At 47.9% G+C, this 11,709-nt stretch overlaps 1 long non-coding RNA gene across 1 annotated transcript; it reads left to right on the forward strand.

The window, feature by feature from the left end:
* On the forward strand, positions 1-550 carry LOC311037171. The gene is made up of 3 exons (XR_014599932.1): positions 1-116; positions 227-329; positions 457-550. It is a non-coding gene; the product is annotated as an uncharacterized lncRNA (long non-coding RNA).
* The last annotated feature ends 11,159 nt before the right edge of the window (positions 551-11,709 follow it).

The raw sequence follows: 11,709 nt of genomic DNA on the forward strand, positions 1-11,709 counted from the left end.
GCAGAACTGTGTCCGCCTGGCTCCAAAGTTGTCCAAGAAACACATTGAATTGCCACCTTTCACCAACATGCGTGTTCGACTTGCGACTCAAGTTTTCAGTCACACTGTGGCTGCAGGTGGGGAATCGACAAACAATTTATGATGCATCTGGGTACAGATGAGTTTGAGTTTGGAACACATTCACCTGTATTACAAGATGTAATGTAATAATCAAACAATCATATAGGGATGAAGACCATGATTGATTTAAAAAGGCTACCAAATGAGGCACACGAGACAGCAGACTTCTTTGAGGACATGAACAGGTTATTTGACATACTGAATTCAAGGTACTAATTCTGACTCTATTGGAAATGGCTACTGATCATCACAAATTTGTATTGTTTGTTTTATCAATATTAGTCAATGAAGGTGAAATTTGATATCTTTATTAATCAGCAAACACAAACTTTTCAGAAGCCTCTCTCATTCCAACCCTTGGTGCCGACCCCTCCGACAAAGAGGTGATGATGAGCAGATGAAGGTCCTCACGGACAGCCTTCAATGGATCTCATCTTGGACCTTCAGGTTGGTTAGAACACAATGCATGTGGTGTGATCAGAAAAAGGCAATGGACAAATGTCATTTTTCTCAATCTTTCTCATAAGATTTATCAATTGCATGTTCTGAGTAAGTGGAAGTATGCAGTATATTTCCATGAAATAGTCCTCAGAGTATTGGACACATCTAGATTTGTACAGTGATTGATTGACAGTATGCCATCATCATAATCATTCATCCAATAGATCACTGAGTTCTCTGTAATCTTACTATACAGGCCTGGATTCACTCCCCCTTGCCAGCGAGGTTTAATTTTGAGCATCCGAAGTGTCCTCCAAATTGTGCAACAGCTGGTGAATGAACATGGAGACATGAAATTCCTGTGCACAGCCAAGCTAAATCAGGACTGCCTCGAGGTAAGAACATAAGTAAGAATAACATTATGAATAAACATGGTAATTAATATTTTACTCTAAGCCATTTCATGTCTCCCCCACCCCCAGAATTTGTTCTCTGTGATCCGTGGCAAGGGTGGACATCGGTATAATCCCACAAGCACTGAGTTTGCTGCAGCACTCAAAAGTGCCTCTGTTGCTTGTCTGACAAACAGCATGGGAAGCAACTGTCTCATGGATAATGACGTCCCTTTGTTCAGTGCTGAACAGATCAATCCACCATGGACTGACCAGTCTGATGTCTCCAACCCCCCAACAGCATCTACTTCAAAGGTGTGTATCAACAAAAATCAATTGTGTATGCTGCCTGCGACGTGAGTGTTGAAGATAAATGCTCACCTTATAAGTTAGAATTTTGGCAGAATATACAGCTTCCTAGTGTAAATACAATTGACAAATTACAATTGCATTTACTGGACATACTGAAAATTCCTAATTGGCAACAGCAACATGTATTTTGTTGCACTGCACTGTTTTCACCTGGGTGCATAACATACAGATTTGTTTATGGAAGACTCCAAATATGGTGATGCATTTTGTGAACATAATTGTTATATTTGCCAAATGTGCATGTCTTCCTTGGAAAATGTGCTTCGTACACTCAATTGTTCTTTCCTGGTCAAGTAAAGAAATTAATGCATTTAAAAACAAATCACCTAACTCTATTTTCTGTCCATTCAGACAATTTAAAATAAATTCATCAAGTTGTTTCAACTTGTGCTTATGTTACAGTATGTTCCAGAGTGTGAAGACCTGACAGCGGTGACTGTTGAGACTGTAGCCTCAGACTGCATCAAAAATGAAGTGCTAACGTACATTTCTGGATGGCTGGTCAGACAGGTGCAGCAAGACCCACTTCTCTTGTCCTGCTGCAAACGTGAGGAGCTGCTTGTTCATTTCGATGACAGTGACCACAACTACTGTGCAACCTCTGGTGACTCCAATTCTTTTCTGAAGAGGAAAAGATACACACATGATTCAAACTTGATAGAACCATCCCAACTGTTCAAGGAAACAATTTTGAAAATGGAGTCCAGGGTAACCGAAGCGTTTAAATTTCACTGGAAGGAGAGCGGTCTCTTCAGCGCTCTGAGGCAAGAACTAAGAGACTCTGATGTTTTCTGCGGCCTCACACATGCACACCCAGAGCATGCCTTTGCTCTGCAAGAAAAAGTTGCAGAGAAATTTATTATGTGCAAGATAGGAGCAGAGTTGCGCCAAATTAACGTTTCCCTGAAGGAAGAGGGAACACGAGCTAAGAGGAAACTTAAATGTTTCACTGGTTCAGACAAATGAACGATTTAAGTTGTGTTTGTATATTGATTTCTTTATTTTATTTCAGTACCATCACTATGAGTTAGAGTTTATTTAGGATCCCTATTAGCTGTTACACCTGACAACAGCGATTCTATGTTATAGCTGAGCTTGCAGATCTGCTATTTCCAAATGATTTGTATGGATTTTGATTTCCAAACTTGTGAAATGGCATATTCTGCGTAACAAGTACTTTTACTTTTGATACTTTTTGAAGTACATTTTCATACCAATACTTTTGTACTTTTAAGTACATTTTGAATTCCGAACGTTTACTTATAACAGAGTATTTCTACATTGCAGTATTGGTTATTTTACTTAAGTAAAATATTTGAGTACTTTTCCCACCACTGATATTGTATGTAACGTTTGGCAGCTCATCAGTTTTGGGGACACACATGGGGCAAATAAATCCTCTTGAAACTTGTTTAAGTCTTTGTTATTGTCTTTGCAAATTGGGCCTTCCAAATATGTAGAAAAGGTTTCGTTTTAACCACAACATGTTATTACATGGGTATGCATGGGTATACAGTACATGGGTATACAGTACATGGGTATGCATAGAATTGGACCATCTCTTTTTTTCCCTGTCCACTTGTTTCCAATTTGAAGGCCAGCGCAACTTCAGGCAAACCCTTTTGTTAAAATTAGATATTTACAGTATGCCCTTTTGTCATCACACTCAAACACCACTGTTCGCTTTGTTTTTGTTTACTATAGCCTACACACGTTTATCTTAACCTAATCTAATTAAGTCATGCAACAAAATGACTGTTGGCTGACACTATCAATATTATGCTTCATCTAAAAATACCGACATGTACACCGTACAGCACTTAGAAACGCTATACCTTACCGATAACATGCGACGCACAACCAAAACATTGCTCATCCACATGACGTTGCCAGCCAGGGAGAGGGGAGGGGGAGGGGGACGGTGGTGGGATGGTCGGGGGAGAAGAAAACCACGCCTACTTAGGAGACCATTTGTAGGATTTGTGTACCACTTCGCCTCTAGTGGATCCAATGGAGAATGCGTATCTTCTATATTAACAATCTTTGGGTATAGAGCATAGAGGTATAATATAACTAGGTATAGAGCATCGCAGTTGCGCAGAATCCGGGTGCCGGAAGTAAATACTCAATGCATTTTTCCCATTGACTTTTCCAAAAATATAAAATATCAATGAATTTAAGCCTAGAATCAAGCCATCCAGGATTCTGGTGAATCATGACCATAAAACATTTTTTTCTGTGATTTTTTACATTTTATATTTAATGATATGATATACTATGTTTAATAAATACCCTTTGTTTTGCCGTTTTCAAAAAAGTTTTTTCACAGAATCAAACGTTTTATGGTCATGATTCACCAGGATCCTGGATAGCTTGATTCTAGGCTTAAATTAATTTATATAAATATTTTCGGAAAAGTCAATGGGAAAAATGCATTGAGTATTTACTTCCGGCAACTGGAAGTGGGCGGGAACTGCGACGCTCAGCGGCGGACGTGGGCCACTGGGCCCAATTTTTTTTTTTTTTTTTTTTTTTTTTGAAAAATATATTTTTAAAAATGTTTTAGGGTTATTACGGTCATATCCGAGTCGCGCGGCCCAATTATTAGTTACGTTAATGTTTGGGCTGGGATGCTTTCCAGCAGGCGCCTCAGTGCGGCTGCAGAGTTCATGTGCAGGGCTGGGCTGGCTCAGTGAACCCCCCCCCCCCGTTGACGAAATGGGGGGGGGGGGGGGGGACCAAAATGGACCAAAATGCCAGGGCTGAATTTTGGTCCCAGTCCGGCCCTGGCGACGCTCTATAAGGAAGTGGGATTTCCCCAACCAACCAGAGTGCAGTGGGCGTCGGTCCACATGTTGTGACGTCAGGGCTCTGGGCTGTGTGCACCCAGCAAAATAGAACCCCCAGTAGAATTTCGAGCGAGATTAATAGCGAGTTTCAAAAATCAAAGTGCCAATCCTCTGCACAAACTGGATGCAGGACACCTTTGTCGACACCTTTGACACCGTTAATCACCCAATTATGATCAATAAGCTCAAAGCAATAGGTTTTGATGACACGTCAGTGAACCCAGTGACTTGTGGTGTTCCTCAAGGAAGTATACTAGGACCCTTACTGTTCCTGATATATGTGAATGACATGTCTTCAGCCTGCGACTGCAACCTGTTCCTGTTCGCAGATGACTCGGCCCTGCTAGTCTCGGACAGGGACAGGCTGCAGGTTGAGAAAACTCTCAGCTCCGAACTCAACAAGATCTGCATCTGGCTCTCCGACAACAAGCTTTCATTACACCTGGGTAAAACGGAATGCATCCTCTTTGGGTCCACTCCTAACCTTAGAAAGGCAGAGAGTTTCACGATCAAAGCGGGTGATGATATCATCAAAAGAAAAAAACGAAATTACCTATCTGGGCTCTATCTTGGAGGCTGACCTCTCTGGTGACAAAAATGCTGAAAAAACGATCAAAACGGTCCACAAAAAAACACGCTATTTGGGGAGGATTGATCGTCTAGTCAGTAAGAATACTCTGAAGACTCTTGCAGTGGCCCTCATACAAGGTCATTACGATTATGCATGCACTTCGTGGTATCACAACACCTCCAAGGCCTTAAAAACAAGGCTCCAAACATCCCAAAACAAACTTGTAAGGCTACTTCTTGGCCTCAATTACAAAACCCATCTAACCCCTGATCATTTTGATAGGATTGGATGGCTTAGGGTTGAGGACAGAGTACAGCAACCTGCTATGGGCCTGGTCTTCAAGATATACCACAACATTGGGATCCCCCTGTATTTGTCAAAATACTTCCAAAATGTTAATGATGTCCATGGTCACAATACCAGAGGCAGCTCCACAAACCTTGTCCAACCCTTTTCTGGCTCAACAAAGGGAAGTAACTCGTTCTCATGCTATTCATCAAAAATGTGGAACGCCCTACCAAAAGGAGTAAAGGAGTGTAAAACCCTACTCTCTTTCAAAACTGCCCTAAAGATACACCTTCAGGAGGCTGCAATTGGAAAATGGCCCGTCTAAGTCCTAACCTACCCCCCTACCCCCCCCCCTCTCCTTCTTCTTTTGTACATATTTCTCACTCTTCATACCAGTAACCTGTAAACTGATTGTATGACATTCTATAGTAGTTGTGTATATCTGTCTGTCTCTTATATGTCATCATGATTTGTGTGCGTGGGGAACTCATTTGAAACAAGCTCAGTGCTTTTATGAGTCTTCCAGTTTAGTAGACCTTGTATTGTGAACTTGTACTTCCATGTACTGTTGTTCTCATGTCTTACTAAATAAAGTACATCAATCAATCAATCAATCAGGAAAAGTTGTACAGTCGATCCTTGACTACAAAAAGAAATGTCATTTGAGACAGGAGAATCATACACTGGGGCCGCCAGTAGAGAGGTGGTAGAGTGGCGGGTAGAGTGAACTACAAACCGCAAGGTTCAGTTTAGCATTTACCATTACCAGTGTTTTGTACATATATGGTATTGTAACAGCTAAGTATTACTCCCCAAAGAACATGTGCAACATAACATACTGTGCTTTATATTTTGTCTCCAATATTTGTATTTGGAAATAACGTTTTTGTACGACATTAAATGCTTTGAATATGTTATTTCGAAAAAAATCTGGAGAACTTTTCAGATTAACCTTGGTACAGTTAAAGATGGTCACAACAGACTGAATTTATTTTCACTAAAGGTGTATTCTTGGATGATCAAGCAAACGGTAGAAGGAGCACATACACATTTTGAGGAGGGTCTGACCACTGTAGATATAAAAGGAGTATGCGCAGCTGATATCCACAATGCAATGCTTACTTGTTTTAAAATATAGCCAAACTTTCCTCAGACACAGAGGAAGACTGTCCTGTCGAAATATATGTTTCTTTGTTTTAATAAAAATGTGTATTGCATCATGACATCAAGAGCTGTGCAGCCTTTATTTTATTATCAATATCTGTCTTTTGATTTGATGCTAGTACATTGATTATTAAAGTTCCATTAATGTATTCCATTATGTATACCTGGACCCACTTGTCCTTTATAATTCACAATTCTGTTTTTGGCATATTTTTGCTTTTAATAAAAACCTCTATGTATCTAGCTATTACTGCATACTATTAATGTGTCTATACACTATACAAACTATACAAAAACTGTACTTAAGTACAATATTTATGTATTTTTTTTACTTTTCTGGAGTATTTATAGTTTTAAGTATTTTTACTTCAACTACACTACATCTCAGAGGCAAATATTGTACTTTTACTCCACTACAATTATTTTAAAAATAGTTATTTTCTAGAATTAGATTATTATTTAAAAACATAGACTAAACACTGTGGCCCTATAGATTTAGGCCATTAGAAAATAGCCGATCTACAAGCTCACAATGCGTCGCTATGAGAGGCATTGTGAGCTTGTCTCAGAGCAGAGCAGTCTCAGAGCAGAGCGTCTCAGAGAGGAGCAGTCTCAGAGCGGAGCAGTCTCAGAGCGGAGCGTCTCAGAGCGGAGCAGTCTCAGAGCAGAGCGTCTCAGAGCAGAGCGTCTCAGAGCAGAGCGTCTCAGAGAAGAGCGTCTCAGAGCAGAGCGTCTCAGAGCAGAGCAGTCTCAGAGCGGAGCGTCTCAGAGCGGAGCGTGTCAGAGCAGAGCAGTCTCAGAGCAGAGCGTCTCAGAGCAGAGGCGTCTCAGAGCAGAGTGGAGCATCTCAGAGCGGAGCAGTCTCAGAGCAGATCGTCTCAGAGCAGAGTGTCTCAGAGCAGAGCAGTCTCAGAGCAGAGCGGAGCGTCTCAGAGCAGAGCGGAGCGTCTCAGAGCAGAGCGTCTCAGAGCAGAGCGTCTCAGAGCAGAGCAGTCTCGCGTCTCAGAGCAGAGCAGTCTCAGAGCAGAGCAGTCTCAGAGCAGAGCGTCTCAGAGCAGAGCAGTCTCAGAGCAGAGCGTCTCAAAGCAGAGCGTCTCAGAGCAGAGCAGTCTCAGCGCAGAGCGTCTCAGAGCAGAGCGTCTCAGTCTCAGAGCAGAGCGTCTCAGAGCAGAGCGTCTCAGAGCAGAGCAGTCTCAGAGCGGAGCGTCTCAGAGCGGAGCGAGCAGTCTCAGAGCAGAGCGTCTCAGATCAGAGCAGTCTCAGAGCAGAGCGGAGCGTCTCAGAGCAGAGCGTCTCAGAGCAGAGCGTCTCAGAGCAGAGCAGTCTCGCGTCTCAGAGCAGAGCAGTCTCAGAGCAGAGCAGTCTCAGAGCAGAGCGTCTCAGAGCAGAGCAGTCTCAGAGCAGAGCGTCTCAGAGCAGAGCGTCTCAGAGCAGAGCAGTCTCAGCGCAGAGCGTCTCAGAGCAGAGCGTCTCAGTCTCAGAGCAGAGCGTCTCAGAGCAGAGCGTCTCAGAGCAGAGCAGTCTCAGAGCGGAGCGTCTCAGAGCGGAGCGAGCAGTCTCAGAGCAGAGCGTCTCAGATCAGAGCAGTCTCAGAGCAGAGCGGAGCGTCTCAGAGCAGAGCGTCTCAGAGCAGAGCGTCTCAGAGCAGAGCAATCTCAGAGCAGAGCGTCTCAGAGCAGAGCGTCTCAGAGAAGAGCGTCTCAGAGAAGAGCGTCTCAGAGCAGAGCGTCTCAGAGCAGAGCGTCTCAGAGCAGAGCAGTCTCAGAACAGAGCGTCTCAGAGCAGAGCGTCTCAGAGCAGAGCGTCTCAGAGAAGAGCGTCTCAGAGCAGAGCGTCTCAGAGCAGAGCGTCTCAGAGCAGAGCAGTCTCAGAGCAGAGCAGTCTCAGAGCAGAGCGTCTCAGAGCAGAGCAGTCTCAGAGCAGAGCGTCTCAGAGCAGAGCAGTCTCAGAGCAGAGCGTCTCAGAGCAGAGCAGTCTCAAAGCAGAGCGTCTCAGAGCGGAGCAGTCTCAGAGCAGAGCGTCTCAGAGCAGAGCGTCTCAGAGCAGAGCGTCTCAGAGCAGAGCAGTCTCAGAGCAGAGCGTCTCAGAGCAGAGCAGTCTCAGATTAGAGCGTCTCAGAGCAGAGCGTCTCAGAGCGGAGCAGTCTCAGAGCAGAGCGTCTCAGAGCGGAGCAGTCTCAGAGCAGAGCGTCTCAGAGCAGAGCGTCTCAGCAGAGCAGTCTCAGAGCAGAGTGGAGCGTCTCAGAGCAGAGCGTCTCAGAGCAGAGCAGTCTCAGAACAGAGCGTCTCAGAGCAGAGCGTCTCAGAGCAGAGCAGTCTCAGAGCAGAGCGTCTCAGAGCGGAGCGTCTCAGAGCGGAGCGTCTCAGAGCGTCTCAGAGCGGAGCGTCTCAGAGCAGAGCAGTCTCAGAGCAGAGCGTCTCAGAGCAGAGCAGTCTCAGAGCAGAGCGTCTCAGAGCAGAGCAGTCTCAGAGCAGAGCGGAGCGTCTCAGAGCGGAGCAGTCTCAGAGCAGAGCGTCTCAGAGCAGAGCGTCTCATAGCGGAGCAGTCTCAGAGCAGAGCAGTCTCAGAGCAGAGCGTCTCAGAGCAGAGCAGTCTCAGAGCAGAGCGGAGCGTCTCAGAGCGGAGCAGTCTCAGAGCAGAGCGTCTCAGAGCAGAGCGTCTCAGAGCAGAGCAGTCTCAGAGCAGAGCGGAGCGTCTCAGAGCGGAGCAGTCTCAGAGCAGAGCGTCTCAGAGCAGAGCAGTCTCAGAGCAGAGCGGAGCGTCTCAGAGCAGAGCGTCTCAGAGCGGAGCAGTCTCAGAGCAGAGCGTCTCAGAGCAGAGCAGTCTCAGAGCAGAGCAGTCTCAGAGCGGAACGTCACAGAGCGGAGCAGTCTCAAAGCAGAGCGTCTCAGAGCAGAGCGTCTCAGAGCAGAGCGTCTCAGAGAAGAGCGTCTCAGAGCAGAGCTTCTCAGAGCAGAGCGTCTCAGAGAAGAGCGTCTCAGAGCAGAGCAGTCTCAGAGCGGAGCGTCTCAGAGCGGAGCGTCTCAGAGCGGAGCGTCTCAGAGCGGAGCGTGTCAGAGCGGAGCAGTCTCAGAGCAGAGCAGTCTCAGAGCAGAGCGTCTCAGAGCAGAGCAGTCTCAGAGCAGAGCGGAGCGTCTCAGAGCGGAGCAGTCTCAGAGCAGAACGTCTCAGAGAAGAGTGTCTCAGAGCAGAGCAGTCTCAAAGCAGAGCGGAGCGTCTCAGAGCAGAGCGGAGCGTCTCAGAGCAGAGCGTCTCAGAGCAGAGCAGTCTCAGAGCGTCTCAGTCTCAGAGCAGAGCAGTCTCAGAGCAGAGCGTCTCAGAGAAGAGCGTCTCAGAAAAGAGCGTGTCAGAGCAGAGCGTCTCAGATTAGAGCGTCTCAGAGCAGAGCGTCTCAGAGCAGAGCAGTTTCAGAGCAGAGCAGTCTCAGAGCGGAGCGTCTCAGAGCAGAGCGTCTCAGAGCAGAGCGTCTCAGAGCAGAGCGTCTCAGAGCAGAGCAGTCTCAGAGCAGAGCGTCTCAGAGCAGAGCAGTCTCAGATTAGAGCGTCTCAGAGCAGAGCGTCTCAGAGCGGAGCAGTCTCAGAGCAGAGCGTCTCAGAGCGGAGCAGTCTCAGAGCAGAGCGTCTCAGAGCAGAGCGTCTCAGCAGAGCAGTCTCAGAGCAGAGTGGAGCGTCTCAGAGCAGAGCGTCTCAGAGCAGAGCAGTCTCAGAACAGAGCGTCTCAGAGCAGAGCGTCTCAGAGCAGAGCAGTCTCAGAGCAGAGCGTCTCAGAGCGGAGCGTCTCAGAGCGGAGCGTCTCAGAGCGGAGCGTCTCAGAGCGGAGCGTCTCAGAGCGTCTCAGAGTGGAGAGTCTCAGAGCAGAGCAGTCTCAGAGCAGAGCGTCTCAGAGCAGAGCAGTCTCAGAGCAGAGCGGAGCGTCTCAGAGCGGAGCAGTCTCAGAGCAGAGCGTCTCAGAGCAGAGCGTCTCATAGCGGAGCAGTCTCAGAGCAGAGCAGTCTCAGAGCAGAGCGTCTCAGAGCAGAGCAGTCTCAGAGCAGAGCGGAGCGTCTCAGAGCGGAGCAGTCTCAGAGCAGAGCGTCTCAGAGCAGAGCGTCTCAGAGCAGAGCAGTCTCAGAGCAGAGCGGAGCGTCTCAGAGCGGAGCAGTCTCAGAGCAGAGCGTCTCAGAGCAGAGCAGTCTCAGAGCAGAGCGGAGCGTCTCAGAGCAGAGCGTCTCAGAGCGGAGCAGTCTCAGAGCAGAGCGTCTCAGAGCAGAGCAGTCTCAGAGCAGAGCAGTCTCAGAGCGGAACGTCTCAGAGCGGAGCAGTCTCAAAGCAGAGCGTCTCAGAGCAGAGCGTCTCAGAGCAGAGCGTCTCAGAGAAGAGCGTCTCAGAGCAGAGCGTCTCAGAGCAGAGCGTCTCAGAGCAGAGCGTCTCAGAGCAGAGCAGTCTCAGAGCGGAGCGTCTCAGAGCGGAGCGTCTCAGAGCGGAGCGTGTCAGAGCGGAGCAGTCTCAGAGCAGAGCAGTCTCAGAGCAGAGCGTCTCAGAGCAGAGCAGTCTCAGAGCAGAGCGGAGTGTCTCAGAGCGGAGCAGTCTCAGAGCAGAACGTCTCAGAGAAGAGTGTCTCAGAGCAGAGCAGTCTCAAAGCAGAGCGAGGCGTCTCAGAGCAGAGCGGAGCGTCTCAGAGCAGAGCGTCTCAGAGCAGAGCAGTCTCAGAGCGTCTCAGTCTCAGAGCAGAGCAGTCTCAGAGCAGAGCGTCTCAGAGAAGAGCGTCTCAGAAAAGAGCGTGTCAGAGCAGAGCGTCTCAGATTAGAGCGTCTCAGAGCAGAGCGTCTCAGAGCAGAGCAGTTTCAGAGCAGAGCAGTCTCAGAGCGGAGCAGTCTCAGAGCGGAACGTCTCAGAGCGGAGCAGTCTCAAAGCAGAGCGTCTCAGAGCAGAGCGTCTCAGAGCAGAGCGTCTCAGAGAAGAGCGTCTCAGAGCAGAGCGTCTCAGAGCAGAGCGTCTCAGAGCAGAGCGTCTCAGAGCAGAGCAGTCTCAGAGCGGAGCGTCTCAGAGCGGAGCGTCTCAGAGCGGAGCGTCTCAGAGCGGAGCGTCTCAGAGCGGAGCGTGTCAGAGCGGAGCAGTCTCAGAGCAGAGCAGTCTCAGAGCAGAGCGTCTCAGAGCAGAGCAGTCTCAGAGCAGAGCGGAGCGTCTCAGAGCGGAGCAGTCTCAGAGCAGAACGTCTCAGAGAAGAGTGTCTCAGAGCAGAGCAGTCTCAAAGCAGAGCGGAGCGTCTCAGAGCAGAGCGGAGCGTCTCAGAGCAGAGCGTCTCAGAGCAGAGCAGTCTCAGAGCGTCTCAGTCTCAGAGCAGAGCAGTCTCAGAGCAGAGCGTCTCAGAGAAGAGCGTCTCAGAAAAGAGCGTGTCAGAGCAGAGCGTGTCAGATTAGAGCGTCTCAGAGTAGAGCGTCTCAGAGCAGAGCAGTTTCAGAGCAGAACAGTGTCAGAGCGGAGCAGTCTCAGACCAGAGCGTCTCTGAGCAGAGCAGTCTCAGAGCAGAGCGT

Source organism: Gymnoscopelus microlampas (assembly GCF_963454915.1).
Source record: "Gymnoscopelus microlampas genome assembly, chromosome: 21".
NCBI classification, from domain to species: Eukaryota; Metazoa; Chordata; class Actinopteri; order Myctophiformes; family Myctophidae; genus Gymnoscopelus; species Gymnoscopelus microlampas.